Consider the following 12,002-nt stretch of genomic DNA (forward strand, 5'->3'; position numbering starts at 1 on the left):
CTTTCGAGCGTCCACTCCTCCGAGAAAGATCAAGATCTATACCCGTCTAATATACCCTTCCAATACGTTTTAGGTTTATAGTTTAAGTTATACTTATACGTAATAATAGTAGTATTAGATAAGTAGGTTAAATTAGTGTAGTAGTAATTAGAGGTAGTATTAAAGGTTTAGGGTTTAGTATTTTAATTTATATCTTATATTTATTATACATGTAAGGATACATATATATATAGTTTAAATTTAAGTTTTAGATCAATATAAGCATTAATAATTGTCTAATAATGCTTACTAACATTTTATTGACTTCTTATTAGAAGGTAACATGTTTAAAACTTTATAAAAATTTTCTATACATTAATACTAGTTTTTATGCATTAATTATTATTTGCTATTATTGTTTTAATAGCTAAATACAATTAAATAGATAAATATGTTTTAAATCACATCTAATATTTTTCTTAGGATCTACTGATCAATATAAACATATAAAAAATTTTATAATTCATTGTTATGATGTTTAAGTATTTATTTCAAATTTTGCTCTCGGTTTACAATAATTCATAGTTAATTATGTATAAAATACCAATTTAACTCAAATAAAATATTTTATATTTTTCGTGAGCTTCCATAAGTGTACTAAACTCAAGAAAATTATTTATATATATGTATGTTACAGATTTAAATATTTAATTCGAAATTTGCATTATTTCTAATATTAAATAATAATAAAAATATAATTCGACTTTGAAAATCAACTTTTATAATTTTCGCTTGTTTTTTCAAGTATTACAATCTCAGAAAAATTATTTGTATACTTATATTACTGACTTAACTATTTATTTCAAATTTTGTTTTGTTTTATGTATATAATCAGAATTAAATATAAATAAATAGTTAATAATTCTAAAAATAATTTTTACATCATTTTTAATTGTTTTCCAACTGTTTTCCTTCAGTACATATAGTTCTCATTATTTAAAAATATTTATCTCTATTTATATGTATTTACATATAATTATTGAAACAATGATAAATAGAAAATAAATATATAAAATGATAAATAAACCAAACATTCAGTTCCGAAATGTTTTTACATCATGTGTGACACTTGAAAATTATTAGATCAGTTATATAAATTCGTTTAATATTTATTATGCATTTACATGTATTTATCGATAAAATAATAATTCTTTTTTAAATATAAATTAATATAGTTTCCGAATATATAAATCATAAAAATAATTTTTATAACCATTATGATACTTTATACTAATTATCATGTATTTATTTTATTTATTTATAATTAACTTGAATTTAATTTGTATTTAACAATCGGCTAACATAAAAACATAATAAAAACTGAAATAAAACTATAAAAACATATAGAGAACTTACACAAAAAAAAATTTCCTGAGATTTGAGAGAGAATTCTTCAAGTTTTTGGTGTACAAATTTGTAAACTAGGCTATGGTATTTATAGTTACAATTTTTGGTAAAGAGAAAATAAAAAAAATACAAAAGTTTATAAAAATAACTAGTGTCTTGTAAAAAAAATTAAAAGTATTTATGGCCAGTCATGCCATCATTTCAAAATATAAATAAATAAAAGTAAAATTAAAAGTAGGAGTAAAATAAATAAAAGTGGATCTAGATCTAGTTTATATATAAAAAATACTTTTTTTTACAATCGGCCGAAGCCCATGATGGGGTGTTTATATATTTTTTTTATAAAAATAGAATATTTATATTTCATAGTTCTAAAAATGTTAACTAAATTAATTTCTATTTTTATTTAATTATTAAATACGAATTTTAATAAATATAAATATATATTCGGTATTTATAAAATTATAAATACTAAATATGGTTTTTATTTAATTAAATTATTACTTTATAATTTTATTAGTTTTATATATGTTACTACATTTATATATACTTGTATTTATTATATAGTTAATTGTATAATATATTAACTAAAAAAAAAGTAATATAAGTATTTTATATGTCATCTTGTTATGACATATTTTTTTTTATAAAAATTCTTACGCGTACGTTGTTGAATAAAATTTATTATTCGTTTAACATTCGTTAATTTCGTATGTTATATAATGACCTTTTATTAATACTTAGAGTTTATTCATTTTACTTAAATCTTTTGTTCGGGCATTATATAGATGGAAAAAAAAAATTGAGGGTCGTTATACATATCGACATCGGTCTTTCCATTTATGCTTAATTAAATGTCGTGTAGTGGGCTGATTAGGGTTAAGATGTGTATGTGGGTAATATGTGTGACTTTGGTCCTGGCCTGATGTTGGGCCTAATTGTGTAGTGGGCTCATTTAAATTGGCAAAATTAGATGTTAGTGAAGCTGACCAATAGAAACGTGAATTGATTATTGACCTAGCAAAATTCTGATAATACAACTTACTTCTGGAACATTCGATTATAACAGTAGCAGTACCAGATGCGATAATTGAAACCTTACAGGAGAAATCAATTGCTTGAATTTCTTCCTGCCCTTGTAAAAACCTGTTGATTATATGTTCCTCTGATTGATTTGGGGGTGTTAGTCGAAAGGGCTTCAAATTCCTCTTCTTCAATATCTCTTCTCTGGTCTGCCTTCGTATCAATAGATTTAGCGTAATTCTATTTTACCCCATGACCGGTGGCGATGGCTACATGACGAGCAATAACAATTACTTTGTCACACGATTGTGGATTCAGCATAAGTAACCAATTACGGATCTCAGTCTGTAATCCACGTATGAACATACGAATTAATTCTTCTTCGAATTCATCTAGTATGAGAGTTGAAATAGTTTTGAATTCTTCTATGTATTTATCTATATCTCCAGTTTGATGCAAGGACTCTAATGGAAGATCATTGCTCGATTTGGAAATGGAGCTTGCAATCGTTGTTTCGATGGATTCTGGTAACCTAGTTAGTAAATCGTTTATGGAATTCATAATAGAACTCAGATATGATATTTGGTTTGAAAGCTTCTCTAGTTTTTGATCATGAACATCGAGTCTAGATTCTAAGATATATATTTGTTGGTTTGAAAGGTGCTCTGGTTCAGCCATGGTGGAGAAATAACGTAAGAGGTAATGGATCCAATTGATAAGAATTGGGTCTGTATAAGTTTAGATGATGTAACTTTGTAATAGAAATAAGAATAAGAGGAACTAATGGAACTTTTTATTGAATGATCAAAAGGAAAATTAGATAAATCAGAGAAGAATCCAAGTATGGAAATCTTCTTGCCCAAATCAGTGAAGACGCACTCCTGTGTAATCTTACTGCCCAAGTCTAATGATCGAAATACAAGGAATCTCAAAAACTGCCCATCCTATTACATCATACTACCCTTTATTAACCCTTTTGTGAAGCTTATAGATCCTGAGCCTACTGGGCTGTTAGTCATCATAGTTGGGATGGGATCATTGGGTTGGGCATTATTGTGTTGCTAAACATGGGCCGTTCTCTATCAGGGACATTAACCTAAATCTGGTTTTCAAAAATCTAAATGGTTTTGAAAATGTATTTAACATCATAACTTAATACATCACTTAAATGAGAACTAACAGATTGAAACAATAAACTACATCAATGTGGTTTACGTCAAAATTATAATAATCATCCTTATATATTACCTATTACTGTAGTAATTACATTGGTCGCCCCGTGTTTCTACACAATGCCTAGTTTTAAATCCTCCACTAACATCCGTTAATTAATTCCGTTAAAGGAATAAAAGTAGAAACATGACTGTCAGTGTAATTTATTCTTAAATAAAAGAAATAGGCCACTGCCACATCTCGGCTTATTGGGCCTTTTAAGGAAATAAAGTAGAAACAACCCGGTCATTGGGCTTTTTGAAGAATATTAGAGTAGTAAATCGCTCATTGGTTGATTTAGGGTTTAAACCATGACCCGACGAAGCGTAAGCCGTGATCTCTGATTCACTGAAAACACATTTTGATCTCCAAGTTCCAGCAATGGCTGAATTCACCACGCGATTGACTCCATTACAATAGTCTAGATTAGCTACAAAACTTATTTTATAATTATGATGTATCATTTACTATCACTCTTCATCTTGCTGGTTATCATACCATGTGTTACCTCCGAATCCACCGGCGAAGTATCAGAACAACTCGCCGGAGAAGAATTCACAGAGGAGTTGTTGTTTTGGCCACTTCCCTGATCGGAAAGTTCTTTCTCATTTTCACTTCGAAAGCAAAGCTCCGTCGGAAAATTCTTATGGATATCACCACAGCCTTTTTCCTAAAGCTATTTATCAGCTGGTATACTTGCTGCATATTAACCATATATGATATATATAGCTACTCTATTTGATTAGATTTATGTTTCTAATTTCGCGTTTTAGTGAATTATTAGGCTAAATTGTACGGAGTACTATCTCATTGCCGTTTTGAGTTTCATAGGTCAAAGTGATAAGTGAAGTTTACTGTGTAATGTTTAAACAATTTAATGGCTTATGTATAAGACTGAATTCCTTGGTTGATATTCAATATATGATTGTTTTATTTACTTAAATAATGATCAATTTGTACAATTACTTCATTTCATTTGATAGGTTTTGTAATGCTGAATGTGATTTCTTCTATACAACTGTTTGATTTTCTGAAGTTTAATGTGGACAATTGTTTCTAGTATGATCAATTAGTTGTTTAGTTGCTCCCGTATCCTGATTGGGAGATGATACTCACACACTCAATATTGATCCATACACACCTAATTGACTATTATGTCTAACACACACGCTTTCAGGCCTCTTTTGTGCTTCAATTAACTTTCTAGAATCTTCTACTACATATTCTTCTCCTAATTGGAACTTTCAGTCACTTACGGGCCATTTAAGATACGGCTCATTACCTCGAGAGGCTGTTTGCACTGAGAATCTGACTCCTTGGTTAAAATTGCTTCCATGTAGAGATAAATCCGGGATTTCTTTATTGATGAAAGACCATCTATTTATGGTGGACTTTATCATTCTCAACGGCTACATTTAACGTCAGGTGAATTAGGAATAGTTCTTGAACAAACCCTTACAATTTTTCTGTAACCAAATGCTTTGGAAACTCATGCTATAGTTTCTAAAAGTAGAAAGTTACAACCGAGCTGGTCTATGAGCTCATTGTTTGGAAGAACGGTTAATGGAAAATGTTCCCTTGCGAAATATGGTAATGTGTATGTTCAACTTGAGGGCAGCTTAGTTTACAGTATGAAAGATACATGGGACGATAATGAAAGTTTCGTGAGTAATCCTAACTATGAATTTTCAGTTTCTCCTGATAGAATAATGAAAGAAGTAAACTTTTCTCATAAAGAAGGTTCGTTGATCTTATATGGTTTGTCAATCAACGATTCTCACAGTTCTAAGCCATTTGATCTGGGATTCAAATTGAATCGTCCCGTAACTTGGTCACGTGTGAATGCACTGTTACGTGTTAGCTGGTTCCTAATGGGAAATGGGAATGAAAAGGCTGCCATTGCCCTTTCTCTGCAGTCAACATAATGGAGTCAATAGAAAACCCGCGTGTCTCACCCTCAGAAGATAAGGTTTCCCCTGGCGTAATGGAAATGATCTTAAGATTACCGTGTGATATGAAATCAGCTTCATTAACTTTTGAATTTGACAAGGTACACATTTCATTTAATTGGTATTATATGGTAAATCCCATTTTATAGCCTATAAAAGTATCTGCTTTCGTGCACAATAGCATGGCTACTTGTCTGTGTTACATTTCATATATAGTGTTCATTCTATCTTTTAGGAGTATTGTGTTAACATGATTCCTTCTTACATTTACCACCTTAGATTAACATAAGTTGTCCAGTACTTCACTGATGTTGCCTTTATACAAATCCTTTTTATATATAAATTATCCTCAGACTATATCCATTATTCTTTTTACTTATTGAGGTAATAATCTTATAATTACAGGGTTTTTTGCACATAGATGAGTACCCTCCAGATGCTAACCAAGGGTTTGATATCCCATCTACCATAATCAGCTATCCGGACTTTCAGACACACTTACATTATAAAAGTGATAACGCTTCAATCAGGTCACCTATGGTGTCTAAAATGCAGGTATGTGTGAGCATATAGGATACGATTGCGTCCCACGAAACTTAGAGATGATTTTCTTAGACTTGGAAAAGGCCTACGATTGCGTCCCACGAAACTTGATTTGGAAGACACTTAATGGTAGAAGTATCTCGAGTAGATATATTAGGGTCATTAGGGATATGTACGAAGGGGCAAAGTCCTGCGTTCGAACGCCGGTGGGAAATACTGAAGTTTTCCCAATAGAAGTAGGCTTGCATCAGGGATCGGCCCTTAGCCCTTTTCTTTTTGCTTTGATCCTTGACGAGCTTTCTCGGGGAATACAAGAGTGTATTCCTTGGTGCTTGATTTTTGCCGATGATATTGTGCTCATTTCCGAATGTAAGGATGAGCTTAATAGAAGACTTGAGCAATGGAGAGTGGCCTTAGATAGTAATGGGCTACATATTAGTAGACAAAAAAACGGAATACCTTAGATGTGATTTCGGTAGGAACCACGATGAACTAGACGATGGAGTGAACATCTGCATTGGAGACCAAATATTGCATCCACAAAATTCATTTAGTTACCTAGGTTCGGTGCTCCATAAATCGGGGAGGATAGATGAAGACGTGTTGCACCGTATTAAAGTAGGGTGGCTGAAGTGGAGAGCGGCAACTAGAGTCCTATGCTACAAGAAGGCCCCCCTTAAGCTGAAAGGGAAATTCTTCAAGGTGGAAATTAGACCTGCCATGTTATATGGACCAGACTGTTGGCCAATGACGAAGGCGCAAGAGAGAAGGATGGAAGTGGCAGAGATGAGGATGCTTAGGTGGACATGAGGCAAAACCATGTTGGATATGATCCCAAATAGTGTATTTAGGGAGAACCTGAATGTTAGAAGCATCATCGACAAGCTAAGAGAGGAACGACTTCGATGGTTTGGACATGTGAAGAGACGACCTCTTACTGCCCCTGTTAGGAGGGTAGAGGCACTTACGGTTGAGGGTGTAAGGAGAAGGGGTAGACCTACTCGTAGGTGGGAGGATAGAATAAAGGTCGAATTAAAGGAGCTTTTATTGACCAAGGACATGACTTCTGATAGGAATGCGTGGAGGACTAGAATTAGATTAGACGAGTAGGTTTAAGTAAGTATGTGGGTAGGTGTGTATGTGCCTTCTGTTATAGTGATCTGTGTGCAAATGTCAATGTATGTAGCTATCTGCAGGTAGAGTGTTTTATGTATTGTTTTGTATGTTTGCCCGTGTATGTATCGATGTATGTGTATGTAGCTATGTAGGTTTCTAGGCATGTATGTTTATGTTTGTTTATTTGTTTGTTTGTGTGCATATATGTTTGCATAATGTATGCTTATGTATGCATGTATGTATGCATGTATACATGCATGCATATGTAAGGTATGTTTAGGTTTGTATGTATGTGTGTGTGTGTGTGTTTAGGTAGGTTTTCTCCATGTATGTATGTAGATATGTATGTTTAGGGGTATTTATGGTTGTTTGTATGTAGTCATATATGTTTATTGCTCTTTTAGTGTAGCTTTTCTTGACTTGTTTTGAGCTCCGCGCGACACTCTAAAAGGAATTTTTTTACGGCTCTATTAAGTGAATGAATAATGCGCGTAGATTTATTGGCGACTTGACTACCGCTTAGAGTCTAAAGTGAACTCTAGGCATGATTAAAATTCATGGAAATTTGACTCTACATTTTCATGGCGTTCCTTTTTCCATTTATTTCGTATATATAAATAGATGGATATATATAAACTTTTTATTTTTTTTTTATTTTTATTTATTTTTTTTATTTATTATGTGACGCCCCGTACAAAACCATCGTGTACGGATCATCAATCAACATGATCATTACATGGTCAAACACTATATGCTGTTTGAAAACCGATTTGCATTCATAAAAGATAACGTTTTTACAAAAGATAGCGTGCATCCTATGAATAGGAGCATAAACATAATTATTGGACCCTAAGGTCGTTACAAAGCCAATGTTTGAAATTAACATAAACTACGAGTGCAACAGAAAAGTTCCATGAATGAGACATCTCTAATAATGCAGCGAGTAACTAATACAGCTGGTCCTTAACAGCAATTCAATAACAGCATGACATCAAGTCTAACAGCGGAAGCAATAAACCTCTAGGCACCTGAGAAATACACGCTTAAAAAGTCAACACGAATGTTGGTGATCTATAGTTTAAGTTGTAATAGTACCGTAAGATAGGCCACGAGATTTCAGTGCTACAAACAACGTATCAAACAGTATGAAAAGTATATGTATAACCGTGGGCACCCGGTAACTAGACTTAACGTTTATAACCCCCTGAAAGTACACTTGGCGAGTGCATATGTTCACGAAGTATTAAACACCCGTTAAATGCTAGCGCGACTAGCCCGAGTGGGGATGTCAAACCCTATGGATCCATATCTAAGATTCGCGTTCACCGGTTCAAAAACCAATGACTAAACGTTACCGTGCTAAAGGGAATATTTATGCCGTTGTATAACCCACACATATATAAAGTTTAAGTACTCGTGCCTAACATGTAAAACGTAAAAAGCGCATGTATTCTCAGTCCCAAAAATAGTAAAAGTGGTAAAAATGGATGCTATAACTCACAGTGATAAACGCGGTAAAGTCGGTAATGAAAGTACGCAAGTAGTAAGTCGGTCCGAAAGGTCGTCAATCTAAATCAAAGGTTACTAGGTCAGTAGGTTGTCTTTATAAATTCTAATAGTGCATAAAATAAGTTTAAGTGTCATCATCTGTGACAACCCAAACCAACCACCGACTAGACCTCGTTAAATTTTAGCTAAAAAAAAAAAAAAAATTTTGCTGGCAGACTGTTTGCGCGCCGCGCGCCCCGGCTTGCGCGCCGCGCAAAAGCTGGCTGTTGCCGGTTGCCTTTAATGCGAAAAAGATGAGCGACTTCCCGACACATTTAGCCAAAACGCTTTTAACCGTACATTAATATATGTAAAACTAGCACATAACTAAGGTTTGAGCGAGTTTTACAAAGTGGGGCCCACACGTGCCCAAATTGCCACTAAGTGTAAGAATACAAGTTTAATACAAATTAGAGTTTCGACCACAAAAGTTTAATTGCCAAACGACACAACGAGCATGGTGTTTGGGGTTAAACTACCCAAGTCTCGGTCAAACTCCAAGCCAAAACCAAAAGCGCTTCTTAATCATCGAAGCGGGAAACTCAATCCAAGGTAATGCCCTTACCCTTATCCACACACGAACCTATAAAAAAGGTAAACAACGAGAGGGTAAGCAAAGCTTAGTGAGCACAATAATTATACATATACATATATAATCTACCTACTTGCATCACTTACGCAACCTCATACGCGGGATCAACAATTCGACAATCATGCAACAATAATATGCATATACCAATATCCGCAATTCCACAAGTAGCTAATAATACAATAGCATACGATTCATAATTAAGCACTTTCACTACATAATTCACGCAACCTTGGTTAACCGATTCGAACAAGGGAAACGGTACTTACAAGACCGTTGGAGTTCATAACATCCACTAGTGTTACTTACACACCGCGTAATCACTAGTCCCAGGGTGATGTCTTAAACACCGCGACTAACTCACCCTTACAACAATGTGGCGTCTTAAACACCGCGACGAATCCACACTTCATTCAATACAATGAGTGGTGTCTTGAACACCGCGACACTTCCACTCCCATGACATTGTGGCGTCTTAAACACCGCGACAAATACCACAAGTCAATTACACAATGAGTAGTGCCTTAAACACCGCGGCAATACTACTCGTTACCTAGAATGTGGTGTCTTGAACACCGCGACAATGCCACATTCGCACAACACAAATAAATACATTATATACACATACGCATAATTATTCCACTCACCTTAAAACTTCGGTGATTATTAAACCAAGCTTGAATTCCAAGGTAACGTACCTATTTCACAAGCATATAATTAATCAATCAACTTGGCCTAATCTCATAACACACACCATCCTAGGTCATCTTGACCCATTTTGACACTTAACCCTAATTTGGGTCATTCTTACCAAAAACCCTAACTCTTGGCACTCAAGGCCTTCATACACTTTAAATCACTAGGTTTTAACACAAAACACTAACGTTAACCAATCTTGGTCCATTTTGACCCGTTTGACTCAATAAAAGTCAATACACCCATTTTGGGTCATTTATACCCAAATCACACCCATTTTCACTTCCTTAAGGTGTTCTAGCAAATTATTAGCCAATTAGGGTTTCATAACAACGATTAATATATTTAAAACCTTAGCTTACACATAATTGAGTCTACATGACCCAATTTACCCAAGAACCCCCAAATTTACCAACAAATGGGTTTTATGAGTAACACTAACTCAAACCCTAACCCATACACGAAATCAAAACAAGAATTGAAAGTTAAGGCATACCACAACTATCAAGATGTAGCAATTGACGAGATGAACAACTTTAGAACTTGGACTTTAGCAAGAAACCCTCTTCTTCCTCTTCAAAGTGAGCTTTCCCTCTCTAAAACTCACTCTCTCACTAAAATCAATTTGGATAAGTGTTGGTGGTTGTGGGAGTGATTAATGAACTCCCAAAACTGATCCAAAGGCATTAAATTCGGCTCTAAAGTGCATTTACCAAAATACCCTCGTTTCCATTTAATTAAAAGCAAAAATGAGCTGGCAGACAGGATCTGCACGGCGCGCCCCTATCTGCGCGGCGCGCATATGGTCTGTTTCAGCTACTTCTTCCATTTTACAACATAACGAAAACTCTACACCCCGGTTTACTATTTACGCATTATATACAATAAAAATACACGGGTCTTACAACTCTCCCCCACTTATTCGGATTGCGTCCTCGCAATCCAAGCCGCATGACAAGCGGGAAGATACACCAACACAAACTCTTCGGGCTCCCATGTAAACTCGGAACCTTTATTCCGTCGCCATTGAACTTTGTAGGTCCTAACCTCCTTATGTCTCAATCGTTTGACCTTCTCATCAAGTATGGCAATCGACTCTTCAATATACTCCAACTTATTGTTTAGTTCGATCTCATCTAAAGGCATCCATGAGGAATCGTCCGCAAGACACTTACGGAGGTGAGAAACATGAAACGTATTATGGATCCCCGCAAGCTCTTCGGGCAATTCCAATCGATATGCAACTTCACCAACACGAGCCAAAACTTTAAACGGCCCAATATACCGAGGACCTAACTTTCCCCGTTTTCGAAATCGAATAATACCCTTCCATGGCGAAACCTTAAGCATGACCATGTCGCCCTCTTGGAATTCGATCGTCCGTCTACGTTTATCGACATACGACTTTTGCCTATCTTGAGCCTTTTTCAAATGCTCCCGGATAATATCAATCTTGTTATTCGTCTCTAGAACCAAATCGGTACTCCCGATTTCCCTTTGTCCCACTTCTCCCCAACAAATGGGAGTTCGACACCTTCGACCATAAAGCATCTCGTACGGTGGCATCCCGATACTAGTATGAAAACTATTATTGTACGAAAATTCCACCAAAGGTAGATGCTCATCCCAACTACCACCGAAATCGATAATGCACGCCCGTAACATATCTTCCAAAGTTTGGTTCGTACGTTCGGTTTGACCGTCCGTTTGAGGATGATACGCCGTGCTCAACTTTAATTGTGTACCCATATCTTCGTGAAACTTTTCCCAAAATCGAGATGTAAAACGGGTATCTCGATCCGAAATAATAGATATAGGAACGCCATGTCGCGAGACCACTTCCTTGATAAACAACTTAGCCAAGGCCTCCGACGATATTGCTTCTTTAATAGGAAGAAACAAAGCGCTTTTCGTCAACCGGTCCACGATCACCCAAATCG

The 12,002-nt window shown here is 34.9% G+C and overlaps 1 pseudogene; it reads left to right on the top strand.

Moving 5' to 3' along the window:
* Nucleotides 1–4,076: 4,076 nt before the first annotated feature.
* Nucleotides 4,077–6,577, top strand: LOC139853906 (uncharacterized; annotated as a pseudogene).
* The last annotated feature ends 5,425 nt before the right edge of the window (nucleotides 6,578–12,002 follow it).

This window comes from Rutidosis leptorrhynchoides, chromosome 6, assembly GCF_046630445.1.
Source record: "Rutidosis leptorrhynchoides isolate AG116_Rl617_1_P2 chromosome 6, CSIRO_AGI_Rlap_v1, whole genome shotgun sequence".
NCBI classification, from domain to species: domain Eukaryota; kingdom Viridiplantae; phylum Streptophyta; class Magnoliopsida; order Asterales; family Asteraceae; genus Rutidosis; species Rutidosis leptorrhynchoides.